At 33.9% G+C, this 24,312-nt stretch overlaps 2 long non-coding RNA genes across 2 annotated transcripts in view; both read left to right on the top strand.

Moving 5' to 3' along the window:
• LOC141511680 (uncharacterized) overlaps positions 1-14,951 on the top strand; it is a 51,444-nt gene extending 36,493 nt beyond the window's left edge. Inside the window, exon 3 of the long non-coding RNA XR_012475364.1 lies at positions 14,582-14,951. This is a non-coding gene — a long non-coding RNA (uncharacterized LOC141511680). The remainder of the gene's footprint in view (positions 1-14,581) is intronic.
• Positions 14,952-18,324: 3,373 nt separating this feature from the next.
• On the top strand, positions 18,325-23,947 carry LOC141511679 (uncharacterized). Its single transcript, XR_012475363.1, has 3 exons — positions 18,325-18,513; positions 20,265-20,340; positions 23,634-23,947. It is a non-coding gene; the product is annotated as an uncharacterized LOC141511679 (long non-coding RNA).
• The last annotated feature ends 365 nt before the right edge of the window (positions 23,948-24,312 follow it).

The raw sequence follows: 24,312 nt of genomic DNA, 5'->3' as shown, positions 1-24,312 counted from the left end.
CTGAAGGCAGTTGGTCTGGCTGGGACTTTGGGGCATGACTAAGGAACTAAGAAAATTTGTTACTCAGATTATGCAAATATATGGTAAAATAAACTTGCTGATTTAGTAAAATAGATTTAGAAAGAGACAATAGTTCAAATTTTAAGTTAAATGAAGCTTGAGTTCCTTTTCCCTACTCCTAATAGCTTATTCATTCAAATTTGGCTTCTGGGTGATTCAGGTGATACTTTGAAACTGAGAACCTTTGTATCCTATTGCAACACTTAAAGAAACTGAACAAGTAAGAACAACAAATTGTGCATTCTTTTGAAACAATGCTTGAATGAAGAGTAGGCTGTCTCCAAGTGAATCTTCTCAGCAACACAAGTGAAGAATATTCATACACAATTTGCTGGAATCCAAAAACTATTTACATTTTTAACAGCTTTGAAAGTTTCATTTTCTTCATCTGAAATCATCTGTGTGAAACATTTCAAAAGCTTTAAGTAACTTTATAAATATCAATTTTTGTAATTGCTCATGGAGAGGAACAGAAGCATGGATATTGCAAAATGGTAAATCAATGAATAATTACTTGATATTTGGCTTTGAAACATTTTATAATTTACAATTTCTATTCCAGTTCTTTTTATAGATGAGGAAAGTGAGGCATAAAGGATTAAGTAACTCACCCAGGGTCACATAGTAAGAATGTGCCAGAGTTCGAATTTGAACTCAAACCTTCCTAATTTTAGGCCTAGCACTCTATCTTCTTTACCACCTATCTTTCCATCTCTGATTTGCATTCAGTTTAACCAGTTTAATATTACCTCAATTCAGTAATAATGATTCTAGTTAACATCAATTTGCCTTAACAAAGGAATATTTACTGAAAAAAATTAGCAAAAAATTATTTCCTGAAAAAATGAAGAAATATCAAAGTACAAAATAGAAAGGATTGTGAACTCCTTGAGAGATTATCTTTTTGCTTTTTGTGTATTTTCAAGGTTTGCTTAGTATTTGGCCCCTTGTAGAAAATTAATAAATGTTTATTGATTGATTGATTAATCAAATGACCTCACTCTTTCTGTTGGTGCTGGCTCAATAATATGAGGAAGTTCTAGTCAAGGGGATTGGCTTTTACAGTAAAGTGTGAGCCATATTCAGCAGCTAGGAATGGATTTGCAAATACTCTCATCATTAGGAGGAGTTATCATACTTAAAGATAATATTCTTCTTTCTTAAAATTCCATAAATTTTGTTTTGGCAGTTGATAATATTGATGCTTTTCACTCAAGTTAGGCATGGGAACTCCCTAAAGTCTGGATTTAAAACCTTGTCAAAGAACTTAGCCAAAGGAACTACTTAGGACATTTTATATGGGATTTGGAAGCTGATGAGATTTTATGGGACTTCTTAGTGCAAAAAAAAAATTGGGGAAACATCTAAAAGAAAAATACTTCTTAGATTAGAGATTTTTCTGGAACTGGGCTATAGAAAAATTTACCAAAGCTACCCCATTAATTTTTTTTTTTTTTAGCTTTTTGCAAGGCAAATGGGGTTAAGTGGCTTGGCCAAGGCCACACAGCTAGCTAATTAAGTATCTGAGGCCGAATTTGAACTCAGGCATTCCTGACTCCAGGGCCAGTGCTCTATCCACTGCACCACCTAGCTTCCCCCCCCAAACTGCACCACCTAGCTGCCCCCATTGATTTGTTAAGAAAAGTATCCATCAAATTTTCAATTTTAAAATAGAGTTTTTCATTTTCCTGTGAACTAACATTCTTTTCCTTTGAAGTATCTGTTGAGGGATGAGTGAGGAGCCCCCGGGGAATGATTAGCTGAGGAGATCTTAGAAGAGTGGTGCAGGCAATCTGGTAGAGGAGGGCAGTGCTCATAATGTAGGCGTGATAGAACCCGAAGGATCCTGGACCTGGCAGAAGGGGGCATTAGCTTCACTCAGACCACATCATTGGGCAGTTCTCATGTCCCAGCAGTGGCAGGCCCTAGTATTGTTCATGCCCTGGAACAGGGTCACTGTTGAGCCTCCAACAAGGTCCTCCAATGTCTGCAGCATCACAACCCAAATTGAGCACAGTGGTGCCAAACACAGTGGGGCAGTATTTAAATCCTGGTAAAGGGAGGAGGTGCCAGGTCCCAACTGTGGCAGAACTTGATCAGGGAGAGTGCAGGAGGAGCAAAATTTTATCCTAGCAATGGGAGACTTTCATCATTGCTCTATTGACATAGAGGGAAAGATCTCAGGCCAAGGAAGGAAGGGAAAAAGGAAGGGAGGGAGAAAAAGAGAGAGGGGAAACATATTCATTACACTCAATAGTTGCCAGTCACTGTGCTATGTGATTTACAAATGTTATCTGATCCTCAGAGGAGGTGTTATCATTTTTCTCATTTTATATTTAGAGAGACTAAGTTGAGGAAAATGAGGTGGATAGAGGTTAAATGAGACTTGCCCAGGGTCAAACAGCTAGTGAGCCTCTAAACTTTGATTTGAACTCATTTCTTTCTGACTCTAGACCCTGAACTCTATCCACTTCACCACCTTCTGTCCATGATGTTGGGGAGACCTTGCTAGTAGGCATAATGCCAGGAACAGGGACTTCACTTGGACCCTCCAAAATTGAATTGAGCCCCCTAGTAGCAACTGGAAGTGGTGGAGGGTACAAGATCAGCAGGCAGTGGAATGGCTAATGGCTCAGGCCCCAAGGGCAGCAAGGTAGGCAGCCAAAAAGTCCTCTGTGGATTGGACATTGCCCTAGACATTGAAAAAGTCAAGTTTAGTGTAGCCCTTTGCTTAATATAATCTGCAAGTGATTAATCTCTTCCTGGATGATATCATTACAGTACTAGTTGAAGAGCTATTTCCTTGGAAGGGCTTAGAAGATCAAGGGTTGACTGTTGACATGAAGCTTACTTTCTGCTATAGGTAGGAAAGGGAGATTATTGACTCAGTTGACTTTGAATAGTGGAGGCAGTCCCTCCCTCATCAGAGGCCTTTAACATGACAAAAGTTTGGTCACCTCTATGGTGATCCTAAGGAAAGGCAAGTTTTGACTGGTGAGCTAGGAACTGTATGATTAGTAGTATTTCTGAATTCTTGGTAGATCTGGATCTTGATACTGAACTGTCTGTATGCAAGAAGGTTTTTTCCTCTTACCTCCCTTCTGCTAACAGAAGGAAGTCTAAAAAAAAAAAGGTACCCTTAAAGGAAGGAGGCCAAATGGATGAATCTCTCTCAAGCTCAATCAACATAATATCATGACCAACATAGAAGCATGGTCAACAAAAATCAATGCAGCATTCCTTTTGAGGATCCTTTCTTTGAAATGACTATGTAAACTTTGTTCTTTATTGAGGGGAGGACAAGTGCTCCATTTCGTTTAACTCATTTCCTTTTTAACTATCTACTAGGACAGACAAAATCAGACGTGGCCTACACTATTGGGCTTGGTAACAGCTAATTGGAAATTCAGAAAAAGGAAGACCTGGTGGCCTCAATCAAACCCCAAGGGGATTGATTGTATTCTAAACTGTCTATGGACCTTAAAGCACTAGCAGCAGATGCAAATGGATTCTTTGTCTTTAAAACTCATCTCCGGAAGACTAAAACTTATTTAAATAGTTTTTTTAATTTTCATAGTTTTTATATTAAGTGTCATCAAGTCAATAAGCATTTCTAAAGCTTTTTATTGACTAGGCATTATGCTAAACACTGGGGTTAGTATTATGGAGACCCTGTTCCACTTGTAAAGGAGTAGAAAGCTAAAGGATAATTCCATGGCTCCTTTTCTCTCTGCACTGCCCCTTCCCATAGTGGCCAAATTCAATGGCTTTTCTCAAGGCTCATTCTATGACAATTAATCCTGAAAGAAATAAAGAAGAAAATAAGGAGAGAAGGAAAGAATGAATTAAGGAAAGAAGATAAAAAGAATTTATTTAATATGTATTTAATATGTACTCAGCAATGTGCTCAAAACTTTACAAATATTATCTTATTTGACCACCAACAAAAACCCTGGAAGATATGTGGTATTATTATCTCTGTTTTATAATTGAAGAACCTGAGGCAGACAAAGGCTAAGAAACTTGTCACTCACTCAAATCCAATTCACAGACATCACCTCCTTGATATCTTTGTATTCTTTGAAAATGAAGGACAAGAAAACATCATTCCAGAGTAAAAAAGCTAGAAACTGAGGCCAGATTTGACCTCTTTCTTTGACTACAGGACCTAAGCAATGTTTATCTTTACAACTTGTATCTATGGCACTAGAGGACTTTGCTGGGCAGAATGCAGAGAGCAGAGACATTACATGTTCTCACACAATAGTCAGCAAGGACCACAGTAGCCACTGGAAGCAGTAGGGATTCTAATGACAGTATGAAATTGAATGGCCATTGCTAGATGGTTCAGGGGAATGGACACCAGCAGAAAGACTGGCAAAGGCAGGTCTAGTGTAGTCCTTTGTTTATTGTAATCTATAATTGATAGAATTCCTCTGCATTTTTTCCATTATAGTATCCATTGGATAGCACTTTCCTAGGAAAGGTTCATAGGATCAAGGGTGGCTGTTAGGAGGTGACTTGCTTTTTGATGAGGACAAGGAAGGGAGACTCAAACATTTTGTTTAAATTTTTAAATTTAAAATTTTATTTTTATTTATGGTTTTAGTTCTTTTTTTCAAGGCAATAGTGTTAAGTGACTTGCCCAAGGCCACAGAGTTAGGTAATTATTAAGTGTCTGAGGCTGGATTTAAACTCGGGTACTCCTGACTCCAGGACTGGTGCTCTATCCACCCTGACTCAAACACTTTGAACAAAGGAGACCATCCTTCAGCTGAGGCCTCAACAGGGGCAAGATTTGATGTTTCACCTTCCCTCTCCCTGAGGTTGTTCCAACAGAAGGGGAGGCTCCCAACTTTTAAGCTAAGGTCTCAATGAGGGAGTTGTCCTACTTGCAGAACCTTTATAAGGAGTTTTGTCTGCAAGAGAATTATGACCTCTTAGGTCCCTTCCTCTTGAAAACTGGTGTGTTTGATGAAGCATTATAAGTACATGGGGAATGGATTATTGCCAAGGGTGGGGTTAGTTATGCTAAAGAGAAGGAACAGGTCCCATAAAGGAGTACTTTTTAAAAAAAGAATTTGGGTCTAGACTAAACTTTAGGGATTGGTAACATTCTCTTTTATTTCCCTTTCCCCCTTGTGGGAAAGTTTTATTGTTACCATTTATTTTATGAATATAAATATATAATACATATGATACATGTAAATTAATTTAATTTTATATGTAAATTTATGAATATAAATATATAAATACATATATGTATATAAGTCTATATAAAATATAAAAACTACTTATATATTTGATTTGATTCAATAAACATTTAGAAGTACATAATGTATGTGAGATATTGTGCTAAGCACTAGGAACATAGAAAGAGGCAAAAGACATTCTGTCTTCAAGGAGCTTACAGTCTAATGGGAGTAGGGGGTGGGGGAGACAACATGTGAACAAATGTATCCATAGTTAACTATGTACAAGGTAAATAGGAAATAAATAAAAGTGGGAAATCATTTCTGAGTATTCCATCCCTCTCATACCCCCGAAATTAAATTTTATGATATGAGAAGTGTGACTCTATTCAATAGGCTTAATTAGATATTTTCTATAATTTTCATTGATTTTCCAGTTCCTTAGCACTTTTTTTAAGGTTTTTTTTTTTTTGCAAGGCAGATGGGGTTAAGTGGCTTGCCCAAGGCCACACAGCTAGGTAATTATTAAGTGTCTGAGCTCGGATTTGAACCCAGGTACTCCTGACTCCAGGGCCGGTGCTTTATCCACTATGCGCCCAAGAGCACTTTTCTTTTAAAAATTTTTCATTGACTGTTTAGTCATTGGGTATTAGTTCTACTTCAAATTGTTTTATTCTGCAACAGTTCATGCAAATATCCTTCTTGTGCCTTCATGCTCCTTATATCTCTTATTTTTATTACACCATAACATTTCATTATATTTATCTATAATATTATTTCTGTTTTTGGTTTATGACAATCTTCTTGTTTAAAGTTTATAATTAGATTTAAATTAAAAAAGTATTACAAAAAATTTGTATGCATCTATCTTGTTCTAACTCCTCCAGCACTGCTCCATTTGTTTTTCATCATCTTTGCTAGTTTGCAGTATACACATTCAGCTCTCTGATGCTTTAGTGATCCATTTGGTTTGTGTCTTTTTTTTATTTTATTAGATTTGAAATATAGTAGAGCTAGTAGAATGCAAATTTACTGTACAAAGGGAAAGTCTCACTTTTACATTTCTTTTTTTTGTGCTTTCTTTTTTTTTTTTAGGTTTTTGCAAGGCAAATGGGGTTAAGTGGCTTGCCCAAGGCCACAAAGCTCGGTAATTATTAAGTATCTAAGGTCGGATTTGAACTCAGGTCCTCCTGACTGCAGGGCTGGTGCTCTATCCACTGCACCACCTAGTTGCACCTACATTTCTTTCTTTAGTGACTAACACAGTGGTTGACATATAGTTGCCATTTAATAAATGTCTATTGATTCATTTATTTTGTATAGGTTCTTATCATTGATTTTTCTTCAACTGAGAATTTTCAAGGTCTTATTTCTTTTGTTATAGTTTATAAGTATGCAAAATTTTGATTACATCTAAAGAACATGTTGCATGTGATACATCTCTTCAGACAACAGATGTTACTTATTTTCTGGTGAAGCAATTTAATGATTTCCTCATTGTCATTTAACCAGTTTGTGTTACCACGAAAAGACTTATTAACATATTATATAATTTCTTATTTAATATTTTACTTTTAATTAAATTAAAAGTAAAAAACAATTTTGACATTTGTTTTTTAAATTTGAGTTCTAAATTCTCTATCTTCCTACTCTTCCTACCTCATTGAGAAGACAAACAATTTGACATAAGTTTTATATCTATATTCACACAAAACACATTTCTGTTTAAGTCATTCTCTAAAGAAAACACAGGCAAAAAACTTCAAAAAATAAAGAAAAGAAAAATTACCTTTGATCTGCATTCAGGTTCTATCAGTTCTTTCTCTGGAGATGGAAAACATCTTTCATCTTAATTGTCTTTGATCATTGTATTGCTGAGAATTTTGCTATTACTGTTGACAGTGTTCTCTGGGTTCAATTCATTTCACTTTGCATCATTTCATGTATGACTTTCCATGGTTTTCTGAGAGTATCATGTTTATCATTTCTTAAAACACAGTGGTATTCCATCATAAATCATAAATAATGACATGTCCAATTTCCCTAATTGATGGATTTTCCCTCAATTTCCAAGTCTCTGGCACCCCTAAAAACTACTAAAAATTAATTTTGTATTCATAAGAACTTTTCCTTTTTGTCTTTTCATATCTTTGCAATACAGACCTAGTAGTAGCATTGCTTGGTCAAAGGATAGGCATGATTTTAGAATACTTTAGGCATAGTTCCTGATTGCTTTCCAGAGTGTTTGAATCATATATATTCACTGAAGCTACATTAGTGTTTTAATTTTTCTACATCTCCTTCAAATTTTGTTACTTTCTTTTTCTGTCATCTTAGTTAATACATATCTTGCAGGTGCAAGGTAGTAGCTCAGGGTTGTTTTAAATTGCATTTCTCTCATCAGTAGTGATTTAGAACATATTTTTTCATGTGACCATAGATAATTCTAATTACTTTATGTGAAAGTTGCCTGTTCATATCCTTTACTTATTTCTATTAATTTGACTCAGTTTTTAATGTTTGAGAAATAAAGCCTTTATCAGAGAAATTCACTGTGATTTTTTTCTCAATTAATGATTACCAACTATAAATTTTCCTCCGTCCTATTTTATCCCATTTATCCTACTCTCTTCTTTTACTCTGTCTATTCTCAAAGATGTTTTGCTTTTTACTTCCTCAAAATGTCCTCCTTTCTATCAGCCCTTTCTCTTATCTTTTTTCCTTCCTACTTTCCTGTATTTCCAAAAATATTTCTTCACTCATTTGGAGTTCGATGTTTTTTCCTCTTTGAGCCAATTCTGATGACAATAAGTTCATGTGTTCCCTTCCCACTTCCCCCATTTCCCCCTCCACTGTAAAATCTCTTTTAGATCTCTTTTATGGCAGATAATTTATCCATTCTACTCCTTCCTTTTCCCTTCTCCTAAGGTATTATCCTTTCTCATCCTTCAGTTTTATTTTATTTTTTGGTAATCATAACATGATATATACCTCATATTGCTGCTTTCTGTTTATGAGCAGAGCTTATAAGTGCCCTTTAATAAGAAAATTTTAGGAGTATATCATTTTACAAGAAGGAATGAAAAGTCCTTTGACTTTTCCTTTTGGGCAGCTAGGTCATACCTTTTCCCAAGGTCTTTGGGGAGCTGCTGGACACAACCAGCATGTTCAATAATGAGAGTTCAAACCAGGAGAGATGAGTAACAAGTTTTATTAACAGGCCACTACATCTCTGCATTTGCAAGCAGACAGTCCTTTTTTATATATGTAAAACCATTCTATCAGCCTCTTTTAGGTATGAAAAACAGTGTAACTCAAAGATCACTCCCAGGCTTCCTCTTTCACACTAGGTGTTCTCTTTTCTATCAACTTCAAAGGAGTAAGATAATGGTTAAGTAAAGAAGGACCAGAGCTCCTCCCTGAGTACAGAGCACACTCAGATATTTGCTGTTATCAGAGCATTCTGACCTTGTGCAAACATCTGGGTCTCATGTTTTCTCAAGTGAACTTCATGGCCAGCATTCTTAACTTTAACCCTTTGCATTTCCTCTTTCTTGTTTAAGCGCAAAGCACTCACAGATCTCATGGAAAGAGTTGCCTTGGTGGATTGACATATAGATCAGTCATTACTGTTTTGACAAAAAACATCAATGCCTTTATCAACAATGGCAAACAGATACAGAACAATAAAATTCCAGTACCAAACAAAACATACAGTAACATAAAATGTAATAGCCCATCATGGGGTGAATGAAAGAAAGAAATTAAGCTATCTGATCAGAAGATGCTTCTGTGATATCATCAGCAATTTTAGCTAGCCTAGTTAATTCCAAAGTAACATTATCCAATCTTAACCCATGTAATTATGCTCTAATAATATTCCAGGCCACCTGAGGTTCATTATATTTAGCTTCTATAAGACAATATTGATTATATTTGTAGTCACAGTGTAATTTTTGTTGTAAAGTCAAATATTGAATTTCTTCTCCCATATACAGAGTAGCCTTTTGCAATTGAGCTATCACTGCATGAAACTGTTTGTCTATCTGTAATTGATTTTTAAAGCCTTGTGATACATTTTTCATCAACATCTGTAATTCCTGTGCTTCCACAATTTGATTCTGAATATTAGAGATAGATAAAGCCAAAGCTGTTGATGCTGCAATAGTTTGCACCAATAAGGTAATTCACAATATAATGCAAGAAATACATCTTCTGTTTCTCTGTTGAAAGGAAATATTTTCCCATTAATTTTCTCAAAAATATGATCACTATGTGTTCTATACCAGTTTTTTTTGTTTTTACAACAGTAAATGCATAATGTGGTCATGTTACTATGAAAACTTTTCTACCTACAGCAAATTTAGGACCTATGCAGGTTCTTACTAAACAATTTATACAGGTTAAATTGAACATCCCATCAGAATATTTAGTTAATGTAATATTAAATTTTCCTTCTCCTAAAAATGCATATCCCTCACCCAAGCATACCCTAGCACCAATAGTGATATTACTAGTTATATTATTTCTTATATCAATATTAACCAATTCAGGCATTCCTTGCACAGTATGTCCCCCAACCGATGCAACAAGTTTTTATATCCCTTTAACCTCTATTCCAGATCCATGTATATATTGCAGTAGAGGATAATTTACTGCTCCTCTGTCTTGCATGTCTCTTATGGTATTATGGCAAGATATTAAATATTCTGTATAATTCATAAAGTCTAAAGGTACTTTGATGTACTGATGAATATGACAATATTTAAAGAGCATGAAACCAGGATAATGATACATAAGTGACCAATTATGAGGAAGAATAGAATTACAAGAAGACCTTAACCTGTTCCCTTGATATTGTTTAGTTTCATTCAAAGGTATCTCAATACCATTTAATCTCAATGTATATAAGTAATATTTCCTGGTGTCAATTTGTATAGAATTCTTATTTGTTTTTACAGCAACATCCCCCAAATACATCCTTCTACCCACAATCTGAGTACACCATCTATCAGCAAGTACAATACTTTTATTGTAATTCCATTCAGTGCCCAAACAGATTCCTCCCATTTGTTTCTGGAAGCACACAGGAAATCCCTTAATCAATCCTGTGAAAGTCATTGTTTTGTTAAAGTTCTGTATGGATTCATTACTTGTTATTTCTTCAACACCACCTTCATTGTACATGCAAGAAAGATTTCCATGTAAAATAAATTCTGGCATAGTATCTGTCCAGGATAGTGCTTTCAACCACGGTGGAGACAGAATGAAAGCCCATCAATGATCAGTCATATCAGCCTTTCCTACAGTTAACAAGTACATCATCATAAATGTTCTTATGAGCATCTTTAATTGTCTTTTATGAGCATGATTCTTTCTTTCTCTCTTGTCTCTCCTTCTCTTTCGTTGATTCTTCCTCAGTTTCCACATTTCTTGCTCTTTTTGCAGGAACCCATTTGTCTCCATGATCTGTGGAAACGCAAAGAAACCCTGGTCCCCATATTAATACTCTATAAGGTCCAGACCATGAACCATCGAGCTCTTTTACCAATACCATAGATTTATTTTCAGAATTATTTTAAAAGTATTTTCTTTCCAATTGTCTCTTAATTTGAAGAAAATGTCTCATGGCTGGAGACAAATTGTCCAGTTTAGAAATTTGTAAAAAATTATATATATATATTGCTTTGTTTAGAATTCCTTGTGATAGACGTCCTCTTCCCCTTTCTTGTTTCACAAGCATCACCTTAATAGTTCTGTTAGCACGTTCCACTATAGCCTGACCTATAGGATTGTAAGGAATTCCAGTGACATGGGAAATGCCCATTTCCACCAGCCAAGTTTTAAAAGATGAAGAGCTATATGCAGGACCATTGTCAGTTTTTATTTCAATTGGTGTCACAGACACAGAAAAACAATGATAAAGATGATTTTTCACATGTTTTACCTTTACTGTTTATCATTACTCACTCACTCCATATTTTTCCCAAAGACATGAACTACATCCCAATCAGTGTAAAATTACCCTTGTTTAGTTATTCTAAAGCTTAAGAACACATACCTCACAAGTCTGTCCTGACTCCCATGACTCTGGAGGGGCTATAAAACATCAGAATCCAAACTCAAATATATTCTTTACAAACCCCTTAATTCAATTTACATGTATCTTTAGATAATCAGGGCATTCTTGTTCATAGCTAGTCATCTGCTCTCCTACTATTTTCCATTTTTCAGGGGTTAATTCTATATCTTGAAGCCCTGGTGAAACAGTCTGAATTCTTTCTATGAAACTCTTTAAATCTGAAAGGTTTATAGTTACTCCTTGTTTCTTTACAATTTTATATAATTGTTGAGCCCAAACTTCCTGTTCTTCTGGTTTAATTGTGGGTAACAAATTTCCCATCTTCCTGACCTTTTTTGGAGTACTCTCACTACTTGCTGTCTTTCTGTTTTGACAGGGTCCTGGTTCCTATTCTGCCCTATCCCTGTCCCTGTTTGGGGAGCCACTTGAAAAATCCTTTGACTTTTTCTTTTGGGCAGCCGAGTCATACCTTTTTCCAAGGTCTTTGGGGTGCCACTGGACACAACCAGCATGTTTAATAATGAGACTTCAAACCAGGAGAGATGAGTAACAAGTTTTATTAACAGGCCACTACATCTCTGCATTTGCAAGCAGACAGTCCTTTTTTATACATGTAAAACCACTCTATCAGCCTCTTTTAGGTATGAAAAACAGTATAACTCAAAGATCACTCCCAGGCTTCCTCTTTCATACTAGGTGTTCTCTTTTCTATCAACTTCAAAGGAGTAAGATAATGGTTAAGTAAAGAAGGACCAGAGCTCCTCCCTGAGTACAGAGCACACTCAGATATTTGCTGTTATCAGAGCATTCTGACCTTGTGTAAACATCTGGGTCTCATGTTTTCTCAAGAGAAGTTCATGGCCAACATACTTAACTTAAACCCTTTACATAGGAATATAAACCTTTTAACCTTTTGGAATTCCTTATGATTTCTATTTCCTGTTTCCCTTTCAATGCCTCTTTTGCATATTGTATTTGAAACTCAAATTTTCTATTCAAATATGGTCTTTTCATCTTGAATGCCTGAAGATCCTCTATTTCATTGAATTTCGTTTGTCTCCTGGAAAGATTATATACCATTGTTGGGTGGGTGATTCTTGGTTGTAATTCTAAGTCCCTGGAATGTTATATTCAAAGATCTTTGATCCATTATTGTTGAAGCTGCTAAATCTTGTGTTATCCTGCCTGTAGTTTTTCCATATTTAAATTATTTTGTCTTTGATGGCTTGCAGTATTTTCTCCTTGATCTGGGAAGTCTGGACTTTGGCTGTAATATTTTTTGGAATTTTCATTTTGGAATCTCTTTCAGAAACTGACTGGAGGATTCTTTCAATTTTTATTATGCTCTCTGCTTGTAAAATGAGGGCAATTTACTTTGACAATTTATTGAAAGATGATGTCTAGCTTCTTTTTTTGATCATAACTTTTTTCATTTTAAAAAAATTGATCCTTTTGTAAATTTATAAATTCCACATTTTAATACCACCTACCCCATGACCTTGGTAGCAAAGAGTCTGGTAAGAGTTGTACATATATATTTAACATATTTTACATATTAGTAATTTTGTGTAAGAGTAATTAGGACTAAGGGGAAAGAAAGAAAACCATGAAATTAGAAGGAAAAATTGAGAAGTATTAAAAAAATGAAAGTATTATATATATATATATATATATATTTATATATATATATATATATAATTTGTATATATATATATATATATATATATATATATATATATATATATTCAGATTCTGTGGTGATTTTCCCCCCATTGGACGTGGATGGTATTGTCCCTAATAGGTATCCCAGAGTTGTCCTTGATCTCTGACCTGCTGCAGCCATTATAGTTTGATCATGACTTTTAAGTCGTCCAACAATTCTTAAATGATCTCTTTTGTATCTATGTTGTATCTGTTGTTTTTCCAGTGAAATAATTCACATTTTCTTCTATTTTTCTTCTTTTTATTTTGTTTTATTTTTTTCTTGATGTCTCATAAAGTCATTAACTTCCACTTGCCAAATTCTAACTTTTTAAAGAATTATATTCTTCAGTTAGCTTTGGTACTACATTTGCCATTTGATCAATTCTACTTTTAAAGGAGTTATTCTCTTTAGTGAATTTCTTTAGAGGCATTATTTAAAACTAGTTGTAGGGATTTAGGAGAGAACTCAGGTGAAAAGGGGGTCAATACTCTGCCATCTTGGCTTGACCTTCATATTGTGAAATTTTTTTGACCAGTTACTATCTTCTTTTGTACAGGAATCTCACAACTATTCTGGAATGTGTGGGTCCTTAATGCCATCATCTAGAAATTACTAATGTCAAACAAGAGAATTTATTGAGAATTATCTCTATTTACTCATTCACATTTCTATTTTATTTCTACTAGAACCAAATACTTTTTGATAATTTCTATTTCATAAACAGCTGGGGATCTGAAAGTACTTATTTCTCTTGACATTCTAGATGAGTTTTCTCTAAATTTATTTTCTTATCATTTTCTAGATCTATAATTGATCTTGTTATTTTGATTGTTATTTGACTATATCTGTATACTAAGATTTATAATATTTTCATTTTTATCAAATAAGTACGATCCAGACATGGACACTAAATAATTCTATACAATACCAACATCCCCATGAAAAAATCTGAGCAAAATGTTGTAATCATGAACAAAATGCATATAAAATTTTCTATATGTATATCTATATCTAAATCTGTAACTATAATTCAGATTCTCGATTCTTGAATATTGTCATTCTCTTCTTTTCATTTTTTGCATTCAGTAGTTGCTAAGAATGATATACCCATTTCTCCTTTTCGGTAATTTCCACTGATTTCTGAACAGATAGAGTTGGCTGTCACTATCAGGTCAGAATTTCACCTTATACACATTCCCTTTAAGATGTGGTCTCTGGAAACATACATTTCTAGAAATGTAGAATCTCTGTGTTCATGATACAAACTTTTCTATTCACACCCAAACCTGAATATCTTAGAGGTTTGTGTGATAACTGGATGTTTTCTTTCAGTTTGAGTATTCTTGGAAACTTAAAAAATATAGCCAGATATGAAACTATTATTAAGAAATTAAGGCTTTAGAAAAAGTATTTTTTTCCTGTATCAACTTGATTTGAACAAAAAATTTATAAGGGGAAAAAATACATCATTTGATTTGAAAAAGTTTATTTAAGTTAGAGGAATCATGATGAGTTTGACATCTTTTTTTTTCTTTATTCCAGAACCTAAGCTTTATGCAAGGTAAAATGCAGGGAGAAAAGACATTATTTGGACCCAGCACAATGGATAATGAAGATCATAAATTGCAATTGCCAGGTGGAGGGGGCTACAATGACATCAGGCAATGGAATGGTCAGTGAAACAGTTTCTGAAGATATTGGGAAAGAGAGGCCAAGTGTAAATCTTTGCTTTCTGTAATCTAACTGCTGGAATCCCTCCACATTGCTGCCATTGTGGTGTCCATTGGACAACTCATTTTTAGGAGGAGCACAGAGGATCAAGTTGTGACTCTTAGGAGGTTCTGTTTTCTGATGAGAAAGGAGAGCAGGAAGCTCATGTTAAACAATGGAGGCATCCTGAGCTAATGTCTCTAAAGAGGTAAGATTTGGTGTTTCACCCTTTATCTTTCTTATAGGATTTCTACAGAAGGTAATATCCCAACAGCTGGGCTAGGGAGGGACAACTGAGTGAACTGTGGTACTTTTAGTTCCTTGATAGGGATTTTACTCCAAATAATAGACTTCTTATAAAAGAGTGATGACCTCTCCTCTTAGCTCCCTTTGCTCAGAAAACTGCTGGAAGGACCCTGTCAAAAGTGTTTTTAATTGTGTTAAACACAAGAATGTAATAATATATTCTCCCAATACTTTTTTAAAGACAATTTGGGTCTAGACTAATTTTTTTGCCCTTGTAATTGGTAACATTCACTTTTATTCCCTCCCCAATAAAAGAAAGTTTTATTGCTATCTCGTATTTTATTTAATTTTACATATATATTATTTATATAATGAATTCTCTTCCCAAGGCATGAATTAGTGGTTATAATGTACAAGAAATTGTGTTAATCCCTGGAAATATCAAAAAAAGGAAGAGTCCTTTCAAGGAGTTTACAGTCTAATGGGGGAAACAACATATATATATATATATATATATATATATATATATATATATATATATATATATGTATATACAGCAAGCTATATACAAGGATAAATAGTAAATAAATGAAAGAGGGAAATAATTTATGAATATTTAATCCCACATCCCAGGATTTAACTCTGTTATATAAGAAAAAGAACCATGTTTCCATCTGACAAGATATGCAGCTGTCAGCTGTGAATAAGGTGACAGGTTTCATTGGCTAATTTCTACAGTTTCTTTGAGTATACCTTTCTTGTCATTTCATTGACTGTATTCATTGAGTATTGTTCTCCTTCAACTTGTTTTTATTATGTATTAATATGTACAAATATTTATGTTTTTTCAGGTTGCTCTCATTTCCTATTAGATAAGGTCTTTCCATTATATTCATTCTAATCTTTCTGCAATTCCTTCTAGTCTTGACTGCATTGGATTTGTTTGTGCAAAACTTTTTTAAAATTTAATGTAGTTGAAATCACTCATTTTGCAATTTATAATATCCTTTATCTCTTGTTTGGTCATAAATTGTCCCCTTTCCCTAGATTTGACAGATAGACTATTTCTTGTTCTCGTAATTGACCTAAGGTAACACCCTTTATATGTAAATCCTGTATCCACTTAGACCTTATTTTGGTATAGGGTGTGAGATGAAGAACTATGTCTAGGTTCTGCCTTACTATTTTCCAGTTTTCTCAGCAATTTTTGTTAAAGAGTGAATTCTTATTCCAGAAACTAGAGTCTTTGGCTTATGAAATGAAATAGTAGAATACTCTAATCATTTACAATGCCTCTGATCAACTTTTTATTTCTTATCTAGTACCAGAAAGGTTTGATGACTGTCACTTTATAATATTGTTTTCGATTTGGTATAACTAGACCACCTTCCTTTGCAGTTTTTTTTATTAACTCCCTTGATAGTTTTGATCTTTTGTTGTTCAAGATGAATTTTGTTGCTATTTTTTCCTAGCTTTGTAATGTAGTTTTTTGGTAGTTTGATTGGTATGGCACTAAATAAGTAATTTAAATTAGTTAAAAATGACATTCTTATTGTATTAACTTGGCCTACCTATGAGCAATTGACATTTTCCTAATTATTTAGATCTAATTTCATTTGTGTGAAAAGTGTTTTGTAATTGTGCTCATTTAGTTTCTGGGTTTGTCTTGACAGGTAGACTCCCAAGTATTTTTGGTTGTCTATAGTTAACTTTAAATGAAATTTCTCTTTCTATCTACTACTTGCTGTGCTTTGTTGGTAATATATAGAAACTGTTGATTTATTTTTTATCCTGCAAATTTGCTTAAGTTGCTAATTATTTCAAGTGGTTTTTTTAGCTGATTTTCTAGAATTCTCTAAGTATACCATCATATCATGTGCAAAGAATTTCTTCATTGCCTATCCTAATTCCTTTAATTTCTTTTTCTTCTTTTATTGTTAAAAAATAATCTTTCTAATATATTGAATAATAGTGGTGATAACAAGCATCCTTATTTCCCCCATGATCTTACTGGGAATGCTTCTAGTTTATCCCCATTACATATAATGCTTGCCAAAAGTTTAAGATAGTTATTGCTTTTCATTTAAGGACAACTCCATTTATTCCTATACTGTCTAGTAAATAAAATTCTTCAGTATCTATTGAAATAATCATATGATTTCTATTTTGTTTTTGATATGGTCAATTATGTTCATGGTTTTCCTATTATAGAACTAGCCCTGAATAAATCATACCTAGTCATAGCATATTATTCTAGTGATTTCTTTGCTAATCTTTTATTTAAAATTTTGGTATGAATATTTATTAGGGAAATTTCTCTATAATTTTCTTTCTCTAATTTATCTCTTCCTAATTTAGATATCAGCTTCATATTGGTGTCACAGAGGGAATTTAGCAGAACTATTTCATCTATTTTTTCAAACAGTTTATTCAGAATTGGAATTAATTGTTCTTCAGATATTTGGTAAAATTCAAGTATAAATCCACCTGTCCCTAGAAATTTTTTTCTTAGGGAATTCTTTGATGGTTGGTTCAATTTCTTTTTTCCAAATTAGTGTTGCTTAAGAATTTTATGTCTACTTCTGTTAATCTGCCATTTTTAAAAAATTTAATTAACCAAAGATTCAGGTATTTTATTTCTTCTCAAAAAATCAATTTAGTTTTTTATTAGTTCAATAGTTTTCTTACTTTCAACTTTACTAATTTATTTTTTGATTTTTTCAGATTTCTAATTTGATAATTAATTGGGATATTTAATTTGTTCTTTTTCTGGTTTTTTTAGTTGCATGCCCAATTCATTGATCTTCTCTTTCTATATTTTTATTTTATTTTATTTTATCTTAGTTTTTTTGCAAGGCAAATAGGGTTAAGTGGCTTGCCCAAGGCCACACAGCTAGGTAATTATTAAGTGTCTGAGGCCAGATTTGAGCTCAGGTACTCTTGACTCCAGGGCCAGTGCTCTATCCACTGTGGAGGCATGACTTGCACAATTATATTTACAATTATGTGAAGGGTAAGTTGTGCATGATATTCTTCACACTTACCTTTACTAGAATCTTTCCATCCTAGGATGTAATTTTTTTAGAAACAGGACTATTAGAGATGGTCTGGCTGATTCAGGAGTCTTTTGGTCTTAAATGCTTTTGATTCCTCCTGTATCAATCAGTGAGGCCACCATAGCACATCAACAGTGCTGGGCAAACAATAGCTTGCACTATGTGATGACAGTATTTGACAACCTGGTACATCCTAACCTCTCTCTCCTCTCTCTCTCTCTCTCTCTCTCTCTCTCTCTCTCTCTCTCTCATTGGGCTAATCATCAGTACAGTCTTTTTCTCTCAAACCTTCCATCTTTGAGTTGTGATTGTTGGAACTACAATGATATCTGATTGTTAGCTCATTCGACACTATCAGAACAGTGATGTTTCCCAAAGCCTGGGTCTTTCTCAGCATGGAAGTCCATTGTAGGAAGATGACAAGATGTGAACTTGCTAAAAGAAGAAAGGATCTACACACAGGTTATTTTGCTCCATTGTTCATTTCTAAAATGTAAATCTGATCTGTGGCTTTCCAAAGATACCTGGAGGGATGACAGTTTCAAAAGGATACAAGATTTGTCATTCTTATCTTTTCATTTTCTTTGAGCATTTCTATAATATGAAATAAAAGTTTTCAGTTTGAAACATTACCTGGATCACCTAGAATTCAAATTTTAAAGAATAAGATGTTGGGGGAGGAGAAAGGAAATTCAAGTCTTGTTTAACTTAAAAAATGACCTATTGTCTCTTCCACAGTCCTTAGCCTAAATCAACAATTTTATATCTCTATGGTATTGCATAATTTAAATCCCCAATTTTTTTATTAGATCCTTAGCCATGTCCCACACATAGCAACTGTCTCCAGTTCAACTCTCATTGAGTCCTTATAGACTTGTTGAAGTGGTGGGCATTCTTGGTGACAGTTCAAGATCTTAGGATAGAATTTAAGGTTTTTGGATAAGAGACAGATTTGACCCCAAAGACCCTTCTGCTTCAGTGTCCAGTTCATTAAAAGTGCTCCTGAATCATAGATGAAGATTCCTATCTCTGTCTAATAGCTTTTGGTTGTAAAGTACCAAATTGTTCTCCAGAATTATGCTTATAGTTTCCCTAATATTATAACAACCTTTCATTCTTGGTATATAAATCCCATTTAGTCATACTGAATGATCTTTGTGATAGATGAATATAATCTCTACTAAAGACAGGAAAAATGATTAGTAGGAAACAGAATATCTTGATTAAGGAAGAATAAGGAGGTCAATGTCAATGAATGGAAGAAAAAGTACAACTGGGTAGAGTGGCATATAAGTTACAGGAAAACTGGGGATGTTAAAGGAGTGCCAGATAGTGGAACTTTGAAAGCAAACTGAGGGTGTACAACCAAAAATTGCCACCTAAATAATGCTTTGAAATTTCACAGGACACACTTTTAAGTTTAATCTGCACAACTAATATTTTTTCCATGAATTTCTTAAGTCTAGAAAAATTTTATTTATTTTGAGTTTTATAATTTCCCCCCAATCTTTCTTCCCCCCCAGAAGGCAGTCTGTTAGTCTTTACATTGTTTCCATGATATACATTGATCTCAGTTGAATGTGATGAGAGAGAAAACTTATCCTTAAGGAAAAAATATAGTATAAGAGATAGCAAAATTACATAATAAGATATCATTTTTAAAAAATTAAAGGTAATAGTCTTTGGTCAAATATAACAATTCTAATAATTTACTGCTTTTTCAATTTGAAAGAAAAAAATGAAAAATGTTTGACTTCCTTCTTTTTTTTTTTAAATGCATGACCCTCAACCAATTGTCATGTACCCTGTAGCCTGGGCATGTGGTCAAACCAATTGTCTTTAGTTTATGACATTAACAATATCAATGTGTTTTCCCATGGATAATTCACATCTCCTCTGTATTACTTTTTTTTCCATCTGAAAAAATATAGATAACTGCATGCTTCCCAGGTCTATAGAAAGAAAAGTACTTTGTAAGTCTTAAATTAAAAGAGAAATTTAAGTCAGTTTGATTAAAGTGAAGTGTGTTACTTAGGTCTGCAAAGGAGGGATAGAGAGCAAGTCTTTCTTTACTTTAGTCCCATTTATCTGAAATTTAGGAGAAAAAAATTTACATTATCATTATTCCTTCTCCTTTAGCTTGGTTCTTTTAGTTATAATGAGATGAGACTTGCTTACATCTTTTTTCATTTTTTTATCTGAACTTCTGGAAGATGACCTTGTTAAATCAGCAAATATGCAAAGACAATTCTGGCTTCACAAGGAATGGAAAAATAGTATGTTTTCAATGTAAGTAATAATTTATTTCTTTCAATAAGTGAAGGTGTTCAAAGATAAAGTCAATTTTGTTGTGAATTGTATATTAGCTACTAGAATGGTAGATTATATTCATTTTAGTAATCATTTTTAAACAATATTCAATGGACAACCACTCCTAATAAGAAAGCTATACAAGTTTTGTGTGGTACTCCTACAGAAGAAAAATCTATCATTGGAAATTATTCAGCAAGAAATTGCAATGTTTCTAGGGAGCACTCTAGTTCAACCATAAATCAAGAGATCTTTTAAGTCCTCTTTTAGGACTCTACTGGAAATAATTCTTTCTAAAGAGGCTGCAATGTTCATTCTGGTCAGAAGAGGGCACTTAGAAGATGTTGTGGCTATTCTCATTCTTTGTGTTTTCAACTCAAAGCACTTGATATTAACTCATGTTGTCTGGGTTCAAATTAATATCTGAAATGAAATATTGCACAAAATATTAAAATAGAAAGTCTGTGGGTTTTTATACCCCAAGAGCCCCTAAATCTTGGGTTTCATTTTCTCAGTTCACTACTTATTCTATTAATTGATTCGGAGATGTAGAATCAAATGATTATGAAGTTTATTTTGTATAGAAGAAAGCAAAAAAGACTACCCTGATTTATTTGCCCCCAATAATTTCCAAATGATTCACCTTCCATATATTTGGGTGAAACAGTGCAGAATCTCCATGACAATCTTGTAAAAGGCATAATGTTAGGAGCTTTCCTTCTCCATCAAGAACTAAGATCAAAAGATCTATCAACTTGCTCGCTCAGCAGTCTAACAGGAATTGTGATAGGTGGAAATTTCATTATTACAGGATCATTTCTCCTGATTACTTTAAATTTCTCTCTGTGCTTTCTGGTGGAGACCTCTACTGATTGTGTTGATCTCCACTTATTTCAATTTTTGTCCCATGCTTAGATAGTATCCTTATGGAGCCCCAACTTTTTTTAGCGCAACTCCTTATCTTTCTATCTGTCCATGTAACTGCTCTCTTGCTCATCCCCCCCCATCCTGAAAGTCCAAATATCAAGTCAACAGAAGGAAGAAAGACAGTGAAAAATAGACTTTTAATGAACAGCATCCCTTTTCCTGTGTTATAATTTCTTTGACCACCCACCCCAACCCTATGAAGGTTGAATGGCAATGAATTTTCTCTGTGAAAGTAAATCTGAAAAAAATTCTGGGGAATAATTTGAAAATCTGTTTTTTGTGGCCAGTCATCACCTCTCTCCAGAACAAAGGAAAACTATAATTTTGAGAAGGAAAGTCAGGAAGAGGCACAGGTTATAGAAAAATTTAATAAAAAATATTTTAACATGACTATATGGGTCTCCAAACTTTTTAAAAGAGAATTTATTATATACCTCCTGTGTAGAGAGCATTGTACTGTATTGAGAGAAAAAGATTCAGTAAGACATAGTCCCTGATCTCAGAGAGCTTATATATTATCTAGGAGGTGGATTTGCCATAAACTCAGATAACTAAGTTCATAAGTAGATGCAAACCAAGTACAATAGGAAGGAATCATTGTTGAATCTGGAGTTCACTGGAAAAAAAATGGTGGTTGAGCTAGATCTTAAGGGAAGGAAGGTAGGATCAGATGTTTAGAAATGCACCATACTATACACCAATTAAGAGTCTCAGCAGAGTTGGAGTAGGACAGCAACAGGATATGTGGAGGGGACAGGAAGAAATGGAAGTGTACAGTTTGAGAAAAGTTGTCTTTAATGAGATGACTGAAAGAAGTAAGAGGTAATAATTTGATTCTATAGAACCAGACTGCATTTGAATGTTATTTGGGAGGCAAAACATAGGCATTACAGAATTGTGTCCCAAGTCCCATTTAGCAAGAGTAACTTAGATTCATGCAACAGCATGCTTAGATCTAATTTATCTTATAGAGATAAGGTAGTACTTTAGTTGAGACTTGAAGGAAGTCAGAGTAGACAGGAGTTAAAAATGAAAAGGAAGAGAATTCTTGCTGTGGGAGGAGGTAGACAAAATGCTGTGAACTTGAAAGATGGATTGTGTCTTTCAAGGTACAATTAGGAGACCAATGTTCCTGAATGGTAGAGTACAGCAAGGAGAATAAGATTTAGTAAGAAGACTTATAAGGTAGATATGATCCAGTATGTAAAAGACTTTGATTTCCCAATAGAGGATTTTGGATTTGATGCTGGAGGTAATTTGGAACCATCAGAGTTGATGATTGGATAAGAGGTGACATGGTGAGATTTACATTTTAGGAAGATCTTTTCACAATTGAATGAAGGATAGACTAGAATGGGGAGTAACTCATGGGAAGTTAATGAAAACATTGTTGTTAAATGGCAGGTATGAAATGATAAGTACCTGCACCAGGATAATGGAACTGTCATAATAGATAAGGAAACATATACATGAGAAATATTACAAGAGTAGAAAACAGATGACTTGGCAGCCAATGAAGTGTGGAGTGAGAAATAAACATTAGGCTGGGTAAATGGGAGAACTGTGGTATCTTCTACAATCACAAGGGCTGGTGTTAGGTAGGTTTCAATAAATGCTACTTCAGGTACTAGTAATATGTTTTGAATAGATTTCTTCAGCATTGGGTAATATATTTAATAGATACAATTCATAAAATTTATTTCAGTAACAATAGGAACTGTAATTGATGCTTGGGATAAATGCTATTTCCAAGAAACTTACAACCAAATAACATGGGAAATATAAGTATTCAAATGGTTATGAAACAAGGCAAAATGTGTTAGATGTAAAGGAGATACGCAGAAAAATGTCAATTTAAATTTGAAGACAGAGATCACTTTCATTTAGGTGGATCATGGTAAGCTTCAGGGAGGAGGTGGCAAATGATGAATCTTGAAAAAGAGAGAGAATTTTATGTGTAGATAAAAGCAGGGAAGAGGTGACTGGCCATTCCATATATAGGTGGCACCTTGATGAAAAAATACAGAAATGGTAGACATTGGGGGCAAGAACAGGAAATACTGAAGTTTGGTTGGAACATAGAATAGTGGATTCATTTCTTTGTTGCTTCAACACTAAGATCTGGTAGAAACTTTTAAAGCCAATGTGATCTTTTAAGAATGAAGAAGCCATGGCCTATTAAGTTCTTTCTTTTAGGACCATTCAATTTTTTTCTGTTTTAAAATAGATAATTGCATTTCATAAATGTTACTACATGTCTCCATATTCATACCTATCAAAACTGAGCATATATCCAAAGAGTAGTTTTGTTTATTTTTACATTGCTTTATCTCCTTTCTCTGCAGGTTGATCTGCAAAGAAGAGATGATTTTAAATACCTCAGATATTAAATGGAATACTATTGTGCTATAAGATATGGAGAGTAGTATGCTTCCAGGAAAAAACATGGCAGAATTTATATGAAATGATGAGAAGTGAAATGAACAGAGAACATTGCACACAATAACAGTAGCATTGAATTATGAGCAACTATGAATAACTTAATTATTTTCAGCAAAATAATGATCTAAGATAATTCCACTCATAAAAATATTATCTACCTCCAGAGGAAGAACTGCTGGAGCTTGAATGCAAATCAGATAATATATTTTAAATGTTATTTTCTTTTTGGTCTATGTTTTTTTTTCTTTTGTTTTTTTTCGTGGGGCAATGGGGGTTAAGCAATTTGCTCAAGGACACATAGCTAGTAAATAGCAAGTTTCTGAGATGGGATTTGAACTCAGGTCCTCATGACTCCAGGGCCAGTGCTCTATTTGCCTCACAACCCAACTGTTCCCTGGTCTATATTTTCTTTTGCAATTTGACACTATGGAAATGTTTTATCTGACTGCACATGTGTAATCTATATCAAAATGCTTATTTTCTCAGGGAGAGGAGAAGAGAGGGAGGGTGTTTGGAAGTCAAAACTTATGTTTTTAAAAAATTTAAAATTGCAATTAATACGTGTAATTGAAAACAATTAAA

The sequence above is a fragment of the Macrotis lagotis genome, chromosome 2 (genome assembly GCF_037893015.1).
Source record: "Macrotis lagotis isolate mMagLag1 chromosome 2, bilby.v1.9.chrom.fasta, whole genome shotgun sequence".
In the NCBI taxonomy this organism is placed as follows: domain Eukaryota; kingdom Metazoa; phylum Chordata; class Mammalia; order Peramelemorphia; family Peramelidae; genus Macrotis; species Macrotis lagotis.
Note: the sequence above shows the minus strand (reverse complement) of the source record. Positions and strands in the feature narration are given on the sequence as shown.